Below are 12,000 nucleotides of genomic sequence, written 5' to 3'. Positions count from 1 at the left end.
ATTCCTACTCTCACTTTCGCGTGGCACAGGCAGTAATCCTGAGATTACTACCTTTTGCGGTCCTTCTTCTCAACTGTCTTTCTAACTCCCTATATTCTCTTTTCAGGACCTCTTCCCTTTTCCTACCTATGTCATTGGTACCTATATGTACCACGACCTCTGGCTCCTCACCCTCCCACTTCAGGATATCTTGGACGCAATCAGAGACATCCCGGACCCTGGCACCAGGGAGGCAAACTACCATCTGGGTCTCCTGACTATGTCCACAGAATTGCCTATCTGACCCGTTAACTATCGAGTCCCCTATTACTACTGCCTTCCTCTTCCTTTCCCTACCCTTCTGAGCTACAGGGCTGGACTCTGTGCCAGAGGCATGGCCACTGTTGCTTCCCCCAGGTAGGCTGTCCCCCCCCCCCCCCCCCCCAACAGTACTCAAACAGGAGTACTTATTGTCAAGCAGTACAGTCACTGGGGGGTACTCTCTGGTACCTGACTCTTTCCCTTCCCTCTCCTGACTGTGACCCTTTTCTCTGTCCCCCGTGGCCCCAGAGTGACCACCTGCCTGTAACTCCTCTCTATCACCTCCTCACTCTCCCTGACCAGACGAAGGTCATCGAGCTGCAGCTCCAGTTCCCTAACAATCCCTTAGGAGCTGCATCTCGGTGCACCTGGCACAGATGCGGACTTTCGGGAGTCTAGGAGACTTTAGGACCTCCCACACCCAACACCGAGAACAACAAGCTGCCGTCACACTCATAATTTCCCCTGTCCTCAAATAACAGGAAAAACTGAAACCTAAACCTACCTTGCCTCACCCATTTCTGCCTAAACCAGTTGAGCCAGAACCCTTAAGCCTTCAGTCTGCTCCCAGCTCACTCCGCTGCCTGCAAAATATCGCTGCCCACTGTATAAGGCTGTGTTCCTTTTAAATCTTCCACGCTTCACTGCCTGACGTCACACGCCTGCGCAGTCCCGCCTATCTTAACTCCGATGAGAAGAAAAACTCAAAATGGCTCCTGCCGCACTCCTGTTCTGATTCTCAGACTTCCTTCCTTCTATGCTTTGGGAATATAAAGACAGTCAGACTGCAAGGAAAAATAACCATACTGTTATTGAGCCCCAAGTGAAGCAGGAGCAGATACCTGTTGTATAGTGATGTGAAATGCAGTAGGTTTTGTTTTAATCTTACTCATCTGATTTAATTCTTGCTTGTCTATTATACATCAGCATTTTTTTTTAAAAGACCTACATTCCTAATTTGGACACAGCATTGTTTTTCCCCAATGAGGAAGGAATTGAAAGGGGGTGAGGGTTCATGATTTCTGAAATAAGCTGCCATTACATTTGTATTTCACTCCAATTTTCAAGTTATGAGACTTCAAAGTGATTGTACATCACCGCGAGAGATTTGTCCATGTTTACAGATTGCAAATCCCCAATGCACTTTTCTCATTGCCATCAAGGGTGCATCTAGAAACTTTCAGTACAAGATGCTGTTTTTTGAGCATTATCCAGTGTGGAAATGAAGCTACCTAACACAAGCTCAAAAAATCTTTTTGCTTGAAAACAATGTGATATCTGTCCCGAGGTTCAGGCTTGAACCTAGCATACAATGTAGAATTCTGTGTTCGTATATCAACAGCTACATTGTCTGCTGGGTTTCAGGCTACCTAGAATAACATGAAACGAGATAATCAAAGACATTGCAACATGGTTAATTGGAACAAATCATTGTCAGGTAAGGCTTTTTTGTATTTTAAAGATCTGTCGCAAAATATGGACAAATTAATCTTAAAGAAATTACTTACAGCTAGGATTTATATTGGGGAATGGCCAAATCACACCAATCTGATAACTCCTGCATAAGATCGTCTTCTTTTGGAGACGCATTGTACAGAAATGCTGCACAAGAAGAAAAGTGATTCTACCTTTAAGTAATCTAGAAGTTGGGGTACTAAGGCCATGGAAGCAAATCCTGTTCCTGCTTCACAATTGTCAATGTTACTTGGGTTAGAAATATGACTCTGTTGGGTGGGTGAAAGTTGTGTTAATGTTTGCAGGTTCGATGAATATTGAAAATATTATAAAATCAATAGCAGAGGAAAGGATTCGCCCCAATGTATGTGTGCCAGCCCGTGTGGATAAGCTATCTTATTAATCCCATTAACTCTGTAGCCTTTTCCTCCCCATTCCAAATTATATAATTTCTTTATGTCACCACTGAATTTGTTTTTTAGTTTGAAAAACAAAATCTCTAGATTTTAAACCTATTTTAATATCATAGCACCAAAAAGTCAGTTTTAAAAATGCAGATTTTAAATTGATTACAGACTATTCTCAACATTGACACCGTTTAGCTGACGTTCCTTGCCAAGTACCAAACATGTTATCCACCAAGCTTAGGTGAGCTAAACAGCTCAGGCTTTTACCAGTGAAGGAGGTTGCTAATCAATGGTCTGAGGATATGGAAGTTGCCTGGAATGTTGTACTCTTGTATCACATGCATTGTATGTCTATTAAAAATATATAATAAAAGCATAAATGAACATTAATTTTGTGCTTTCTATTTGTCTTAGAATAATGTGTGTTTAATAGGCTGTCAAACAAGATTACTGCATAAGAGGATAGTGGTGGAAGTAATATAGTGGGGTGGTTAGAGTTCGAGGTAACCAAGAAAACGGCCTCCTGTTTCGTTAATTTCCAATAATGAGATCAGGGGGATTGATGGTTGTGGGGATCGGACAGGAGAGTGGCACTCAGACTGATCAGCAGATAAACTCCTGAGCTGATCTATGGAGACAGCTGGTGTACAGCTAGAAATACTGTAGTGGTTAATGCGATGCTGTTACAGCTCAGGCTAGCAGAGTTCAGAGTTCAATTCCGGCACCGTCTGTAAAGAGTCTCTGTACGTCTTCCCTGTGGAATGAGTGGGTTTTCACCAGGAGCCCTGGTTTGCTCCCACAGTACAAAGATGCACGAGGTTAGTTAATTGATGACTGTAAATTGTCCCATGACTAGGTTAATGGGGATGATAGTGTGGCTGGAAGGGCCTAATCCATGTATAGATTTAAAAAATATACAGTATATATAAAATATGATTTTAGATTTCTCAGAAAGGACTTGCTGACAGTGGAGAGGGCTCAAAGGAGTTCCACAAAAATGAGTCCGGCATTGAAAGGCTCATCATATGAGAGTTCAACGGCTCTGCGTCTGTACTCACTGGAACCTAAAAGGATGGCTGGGGGGTTCTCATTGAAGCCTACTGAATGTTGAAAGTTGTATGAGGAGAGGATGTTCCTGTGGTGGGAAGTCCAAGACCAATGAATAGAGGCACATCCATTTAGAGCAGAGATGAATTTCTTTAGCCAGAGAGTGGTGAATTTGTGGCAGGTCATTGGGTATATTCTAGAATAGTCTGGGCATGAAGAGAGAAGGCATGACATTGGGGCAGGTAATGGTTCAGCCATGATGAAATCACCTGAAAGCTCTGAAGAGTAAATGTGATCATGGTTTATGCTAAAAATTCACTCCATCCACTCCAGTTTTGGGTATACAGTTACAAAAAGCCCTTCTCTTCCTTACCCAGTCTATTCCAAGAGCATCTTCAAGACCTGTGACCTCTACCACCAAGCAGGTGGATCTCTCCAGGCCACATAAAGTCCTTGGTAATACCACTGAAACTATAGACTAAACTCAGAAACAACAGTACACTGGGAATACATTCCCCAGATAGAATGCTGCTGGCTACCAATTTCTCGTGGGTAATTGGGGGTGGGGATCAATATTGATCCTACCAGTGATTCCTGTATCTTATAAATAAGTCAAAAAAAACTGACAACTGCCAATAAACCAACCCCAGGTGATAGATTCCCATCCAGCGCAATGTGGCCAGAGTTTGTCTATTTTATGTTAACAGCATCCTCCCTAATCTCTCAGAGTATGACACCCGAGACAAATGGTTTTGTGCAGGATAGATCAAGCCTTACAAACGGTTGTTTTTTTTGGACTGGGCAAAAGTACAATAATGGTAAGGCTGTGACATTAGTAAGGCATTCAGTAAGGTCTCATGGCAGGTTGATTCAGTAGGTAAAAGATGTATGGGGTCCAGGATGAATTGTAAGTTTTCCTTCGGAACTGGTTTTCCATCGAAAGAGTTGGGGTGGAAGGCTGTTCTTGTTGGAGGACCATGGCCAGAGGTGTTGAGCAAGCATTAACGCTGGGACTCAGCAGGTACCTAATGAAGTGGCCACTGAGTGTAGGTTTGTGATCCTCTGCTCTGCTGCTGTGGCCCATCCACTTCAAGATTCAACGTGATCTACGGTCAGAGATGTTCTTCTACATGCCACTGTTGTAACGTGGTTGTTTGAATTATTGTGGCCTCCCTGTCAGCTTGCACCAGTCTGGCTATTCAAAAACAACCTGTCTCATTATCAAGGCTTTTTCGCCCACAGAACTGCCACTCAGTTGATTTTCTTTTTGTTTTTCACACCAGTCTTTTTAAACTCCAGTGAGTGTTGTGTGCGAAAGTCCAAGACGATCAGCAGTTTCTGAAATACTGAAACTACCCAGTGCACCTCCAACGATCATTCCACAGTCAAAATAAATTTCTTCCCGATGCTGATATTTGGTCTAAAATAATGACAACCTCTTAATCATGTCTGTATGCTTTTATGCATTGAGTTACTGCCACATGATTGGTTGATTAGATAGTTGCCTCAACAAGAAAGTGCACCTAATAAAGTGACCCTATTGATTCTTTTGAAAATGTAGATGTGTACGTTAGCAGGTTTGTGGGTGATGCCAGGAGTGGTGACGTGAATGGTGTAAAGACTATCAAAGTATGAAATGGAATAAAGATCAGATATGGGCTGAAAAGTGACAGATGAAATGTAATCCTGGCAAGTAAGAGGTATTGCACTTCAGGAAGTCAACTGAAGGGAAACTGTAAAGAGTCAATGGTAGCCCCTTAATAGCATGTAGGTACGGAGAGATCTTGGGGACATATTCCATAGTTTATTGTTTAGGTGGCCACACAAGTGAATAAGGTGTTTAGTTTTTAAAAAGTGGTGTACAGCATGCTGGCCTTCATCGGTAGGGGTTTCAGGTATGTCTAAGAGCAAGGAAGGCGCATAGTAGTTACACAGATGTACTCAGACCACACTTGGAATATTGTATGCAGTTCTGGTTGACTTATTATAAGGATGTGCAGAGGGTGCAGAAGATGCTGCCCAAAATAGAGGCTATGAGCTATAGAGAAAGGTTGGAGAAATTTGGATTGTTCTCCCTAAAGCAGAGGTGACTGGGAGGAGACCTGATGGAGGTTTTAAATTACAAGAGACATCGAGAAGACATTCAAAATCTTTACATCGAAAGAATATCAAACAGCAGAGGACATGTTTAAATGTTTGTGGGGGGGAGGGGGGGTGCATGGTTTACACACACAGCGGTAGGTGCCTGGAATGAGTTACTAGGGGTAGTCATAGAAGCAGGCAATTTGGAGTTAAATAGGCTTTCAGATAGATACATGAATACAAAGTGAAAGGAGAGATACTGATGTACACAGAAACACAGAGGACATTTAGTATAAATTGGAAAAGTTAAGCACAGTATTGTGGGCTGAATGGCCTGCGTAGTGCTGTACTGTTGTACATTCTAAAAAGGAGCCAATCTAATCACAGGTTCTAAAAGGTCATAGAACACTACAGCACATCGAGTCCATACCGATTTATCAATCTACCTGCAGCCTGACCAAATCCCTCAAAACCCCTACCATTCATGTACCTAACCAAATTTCTCTAAAATGTAAAAATCCAGCATGCATCCACCACTCCCTGACAACTCATTCCACACTCTCAACACTTTCAGTGGTGTTACCCCCTCGTGTTCCCCTTAAATTTCGCACCTTTCACCCTTAACCCATGACCTCTAGTTCTAATCTCACCCAACTTCAGTAGAAAAGAAGCCTGCTTGTAGTTACCTTATCTATCTACGCCCCTCAGTTTTGTATACCTCTATCAAATCTCCCCTAATTCCCCTACACTCTAGCGCATAAAGTCCTAACCTATTCAGCCTTTCCCTATAATTCAGGTCCTCAAGTCCTGGCAATGTCCTTGTAAATTATCTCTGCACTCTTTCAATCTTATTGATACATTTCCTGTAGGTAGCTGACAAGAACTGCACAAATACCACATGGTAGGCTTATTTGGAAAGTCAGAAGGCATGGGATCCAGGGAAGTTTAGCCAGGTGGATTCAGAATTGGCTTGCCTGCAGAAAGCAGAGGGTTTTGATAGAGGGAGTACATTCAGATTGGAGGGTTGTGACTAGTGGTGTCCCACAAGGATCGGTTCTGGGACCTCTACTTGTCATGATTTTTATTAACGACCTGGATGTGGGGGTGGAAATGGGGGTTGGCAAGTTTGCAGACAACACAAAGATTGATGGTGTTGTGGATAGCGTAGAGGATTGTCGAAGATTGCAGAGAGACATTGATAGGATGCAGAAGTGGCTGAGATGTGGCAGATGGAGTTCAATGCAGAGAAGTGTGAGGTGGTACAAACTCCAAGGCAGAGTACAAAGTAAATGGTAGGATACTTGGTAGTGTGGAGGAGCAGAGGGATCTGGGGGTACATGTCCACTGATCCCTGAAAGTTGCCTCACAGGTAGATAGGGTAGTTAAGAAAGCTTATGGAGTGTTAGCTTTCAAAAATCGAGGGATAGAGTTTAAGAGTCACGAGGTAGTAATGCAGCTCTATAAAACTCTGGTTAGGCCACACTTGGAGTACTGTGTCCAGTTCTGGTCGCCTCACTATAGGAAGGATGTGGAAGCATTGGAAAGGGTACAGAGGAGATTTACCAGGATGCTGCCTGGTTTAGAGAGTATGCATTATGATCAGAGATTAAGGGAGCTAGGGCTTTACTCTCTGGAGAGGAGGAGGATGAAAGGAGACATGATAGAGGTGTACAAGATATTAAGAGGAATATACAGAGTGGACAGCCAGCGCCTCTTCCCCAGGGCTCCACTGCTCAGTACAAGAGGACATGGCTTTAAGGTAAGGGGAGGAAAGTTCAAGGGGGATATTAGAGGAAGGTTTTTCACTCAGAGAGCGGTTGGTGCGTGGAATGCACTGCCTGAGTCAGTGGTGGAGGCAGATACACTAGTGAAATTTAAGAAACTACTAAGACAGGCATATGGAGGAATTTAAGGTGGGGGGTTATATGGTTTAAGGGTCAGCACAACATTGTGGGTTGAATGGCCCATACTGTGCTGTATTGTATGTTCTATACTCCAAATTGAGTTGCATCAACTTCCTACGCAGCTTCAACATAACATCCCAACTCCTGTACTCAATTCTTTGCTTTATAAGGTCATTGTGCCAAAAGCTCTATTTACAATCCCATCCACTTATGATAGAACTTTCAAGGAATTATGGATCTGTACTTCCAGATCCCACTGTTCTACCACAACCCTCAGTGCTCTACTGCTCACCGTCCTACCCAGGTTTGTCCTCCCCAAGTGCAACACCATACGGCCATTTTTCAACCCACTTTTCTAGTTGTCCAGATCACGCTGCAGGTTTTCATAGTCTTCTCCACAGACCAGCGTGACCCCAGTCTTGGTGTCATCCGCAAAGCAGTTTACCATGCTATCAGCCAGATCACTGATATAGATGACAAAAAATAACAAATGCAGCACCAATCCCCAATAACTCCAGAAATGCAACCTACAATATATCACTTTAAGAAGCATCTAATGGATTTAGATGTTAAATGCAACTAATCAGGCTTTGAAACAAAACCCAAAATATTTTACCTTCTTTCTGGGAAGATTTAATTAATAACCAACACACCCTCAATATCCTGAGCCAAAGGAAAGAAAATTTTGCATGAAGTTCAAAGTAAGTTTATTATCAAAGTGTATACGTGTCACCATATACAACCCTGAGATTCATTTCCATGTGGGCATACTCAGTAAGTCCATAATAGAATAATAACCAAAACAGAATCAATGAAAGACGGCACCAACTTGGGTGTTCAACCAGTGTGCAAAAAACTGTGCCAATATAGCAAGAAATAATAATAATAAATAAATAAGCAATATATATCGAGAACATGAGATGAAAAGTCCTTGAAAGTGAGCCCATAGGTAGTGGGAAGATTTCAATGATGGGACAAGTGAAGTTGAGTGAAGTTATCTCCTTTCGTTCAAGAGCCTGATAGCTGAGGGGTAATATCTTCTTGAAACTGGTGATGTGAGCCCTGAGGCTCCTGTACCTTCTTCCTGATGGCAGAAGCAAGGAGTAGTTTGCTTTCTTCGGCAGATTAGGGTGGATAAATCCGCAGGGTCTGACAAGGTCAGGAACAAGAGAAAATCTGCAGGTGTTGGAAATCTGAGCAACACACACAAAATGCTGGAGGAACTCAGCAAGCCAGGCAGCATCTACGGAAAAAAGTACAGTCGATGGACTGAAACCCTTTGGCAGAACAAGGTGGTCCCTCGGACCCTGTGGGAGGCAACTGCAGAAATTGCAGGGGCCCCAGCAAAGGTAATTAAATCATCCTTAATGACAGGTGAGGTCCTGAGGATAACTAATGGCATTACACTGTTCAGGAAAGGCTCTAAAAATAAACCAGGAAATTATAGGCAGGTGAGCCTGACATCAGTAGTGGGAAAATTACTGGAAGGAATTCTAAGAGACTGGATACATGAGTATCTGGTTTGACATGGGCTGATTAGAGATCGTTAGCATGGTTTTGTGCATGGTAGGTCGTGCCTAAACAATCTTATAGTGCTTTTTGAGGAAGTTACCAGGAAAGTGGATGAAGGCAAGGCATTGGATCTTGTCTACATTGACTTTAGCAAGGCCTTTGACAAGGTTCCACACAGAATGTTGTTCAGGAACATTCAGTCTCTCGGCATTCAAGATGAGGCAGTAAATTGGATTAGACATTGGCTTTGTGGGAAAAGCCAGAGAGTGGTGGTAGATGGTTGCCTCTTTGACTAGAGGCCTGTGACTAGTGGAGTGCCATAGAGATCAGTGCTGGGCCTGTTGTTGTTTGTCACCTATATCAAAGATCAGGATGATAATGTGGTAAACTGGATCAGTAAATTGCAGATGATACCAAAATTGGGGGTATAGTAGACAGCAAAGAAAACCATCGGGGCTTGCAGCGGGATCTGGACTGGCTGGAAAAATGGGCTAAAAAATTGCAGACAGAATTTACTGCAGCGAAGTGCAAAGTATTGCAATTCAGTCCCTCATAAACTGAGGAGTGCTGTAGGCAAAGCTTACTGGGAACATAGGTCACTAATTCATTGAAAGTGGCTTCACAGGTTGATATGGTCATAAAGAAAGCTTTTGGTACATTGATCTTCATAAATCAAAGTATTTGGTATAGGAGATAGGATGTTATGTTCTTCGGAGGGCTAATTTGGAGTATTGTGTGCAGTTTTGGTCACCTACGTACAGGAAAGATATAAATAAGGCTGAAAGAGCACAGAGAAAATTGACAAGGATGGTGCTGGGAATGTTGAAAACTGAGGAGAGATTTGATAGAAGTATACAAAATAATGAGGGGTATAGATAGGGTAAATATCCTAATGAGAGGTATAGATAGGGAATAGACAGGGTAAATGCAAGCAAGCTTTTTCCACTGAGGTACAGTGGAACTACAACTAGAAGTTATGGGTTAAGGGTGAAAGATGAATATGAGGGGAGATTCAGAGGGTCGTGAGAGTGTGGAACAAGCTGCCAGCACAAGTGATGCATGCAAGCTCGATTTCAATGTTTAAGAGAAGTTTGGATGGGTACATGTATATTAAGGAAATGGAGGGATATGGTCCCAGTGAAGGCTGATGAGAATAGGCAATTTAAATAGTTTGGCTTGGACTAGATGAGCCAAAGGGCCTTTTCTGTGCTGTAAACCTCAATGACTAATAAAACCAAGTGGATTATCAGCAAAAGAATCAGGTTTATTATCACCGGCATGTGTCGTGAAATCTGTTAACTTAGCAGCAGCAGTTCAATGCAATACATAATACAAAAAAAAATGTAAAAATAAATAAGTAAATCAATCAATTAGGAATGTCATCCATTGTAAGCCTCCTGATTTCATATTTAAATTGACTTTATAACATCTCTGTCTACCAGACAGCCCATTCACCCAGCTCCGCCTCTTGCATTCCTTCTCCTGCCTTTTGCCTAAAAGACCTTTCCTTTCTTCACCGTTTTGTTGAATTACCTTTTAAACCCCTCTCTCCTCCTCAAACACCAGCACTATGACCAAGCCATTTAGTCCTAATGTTCCTTTATGTATTATCTTGTGATGCTGCTGAGAAGCAACTTATTTTCTATGTTCAAGTTAAAGTTATTAAGATAAATTCCATTACCAATAATTTGTTCTTTTTTTTAGTGGAATTCAAATTTATTAGCAAAATTGCTGTTTCTGGTCTATGAGTTCTCATACCTATTTCAAAATTCAAGATATTTCTCCTGGGATGTTCTAACAATTCAGGCTCACAGTGGCAACAAGAGGAATCACAATCTGCCTTTCCAGATCAACTCGATATGAATGAGCCAGCAGTAGGAAAGGGATCCTGCTGCTCTGCTTCCAGTTTCCATTCACTGCCCTTTGACTCATTAACACTCGTTGCCTCTGTTGTCAATATTTGAGAACTGCAGTGGAAAATATTTAGCATGTAATTACAATTCATTCTGATAGTTTCAAACTTTAGTGAATCGAATCATTTTGGGGAGGAAGCAAGTTGCTTTCAAACGGAAACATGATTCAGGGGCCATTACATTTTTTGCTTTTGAATCAGAGATCTTGAGGAAGTCAGTTAAGTGCCTTGTAACATACCTAACAAGAATTAATGGTAGCAACCTCTTGTAATTCAAGTTACTTCCAAACTGTATGATTAATACAGGCAGCCTGGATACCTTTATCCTTGAGAATAGTCAGCACCATTAAATTTCAGGCTAAAGAATGAAATTTTAAGAACTTGAAAAAAAGCACAATAAAATACAAGGACACTTGGAACTTAGTATATACCAGACTATACAAAGTTCCATCAAATCTACCTGTGAATATGTCAGAAATTATGTAAAGAGCTAGAGTTGCTGATTGCAGCTCACACGAGGCTGATTAGTTTAACTCCAGTCAATTCGATTCAGATATCATCTGCTCTACAGAAGTCAACACTGCTACAAACCTTTAAACATTAGAAATAGGCAGAGGAGAGGCCCCTTCATCTGCTTTTCGATTCAATAAGATTATGGTTGGATTGCTACCTCACTGTCTTTTTGCTGCACCAACCCCATATCCTCCCATGTCTCCCTAAATATAGAAAATACTCTCAAATTCAAACTTGAATACACTCAGCCACTGAGGTGCTACAACACTCTTCAGTAGAGAATTCTGTAGATTCACTGCCCTTTGCATCAACTCAGCTACGACGGGTCTGTGACCTCTGGTTTTAAACATCATCCCTTTATCTTTCCTGCTCCATGCAAGTTTTATATTTTTTTAGTGAAAATCACCTCTCATTCTTCTAAACTCAAGAGAGCTTTATCACTTCCTCACTTCAGTGGCAAATTCACTCTCCCTATCATTTGTATAGCCTTCCTTAGTTAAGAAGATCAGTCCAGCACATAACACTTCAAATCCAGTCTCACTAAATGTGCTTTGCATATAAAGGCATCCGGGTTACACTAAACATCTCCACTTTTCATTTTTCAGCCTTCAAAAACAAACAATGCCTTTTTATTTTCCCAAGCAAATAATAGTCTCACTTTTTTTTGCATTATATTTGCATGTCTTTTCACATTCATGTGCTCTGTTTATATCCCATGAAGCTTTTCCGCATCCTCTTCACAAACCACACTACCACCCACTTTGTATCTTCAGCAAGTTTGGCTACATTACAAATGTTTCTTCATCCTCATCATCGACAGATTGTGAACAGCTGGAGCACAATTCACCAGTCGCAAACTTTCAATCCA

General features: G+C 41.9%; 1 long non-coding RNA gene across 1 annotated transcript in view; it reads right to left on the bottom strand.

Moving 5' to 3' along the window:
* The window catches only part of LOC132393266 (uncharacterized), an 87,891-nt gene that overhangs the window by 31,210 nt on the left and 44,681 nt on the right, over positions 1-12,000 (bottom strand). The window lies entirely within an intron of this gene.

This window comes from Hypanus sabinus, chromosome 4, assembly GCF_030144855.1.
Source record: "Hypanus sabinus isolate sHypSab1 chromosome 4, sHypSab1.hap1, whole genome shotgun sequence".
NCBI classification, from domain to species: domain Eukaryota; kingdom Metazoa; phylum Chordata; class Chondrichthyes; order Myliobatiformes; family Dasyatidae; genus Hypanus; species Hypanus sabinus.
Note: the sequence above shows the minus strand (reverse complement) of the source record. Positions and strands in the feature narration are given on the sequence as shown.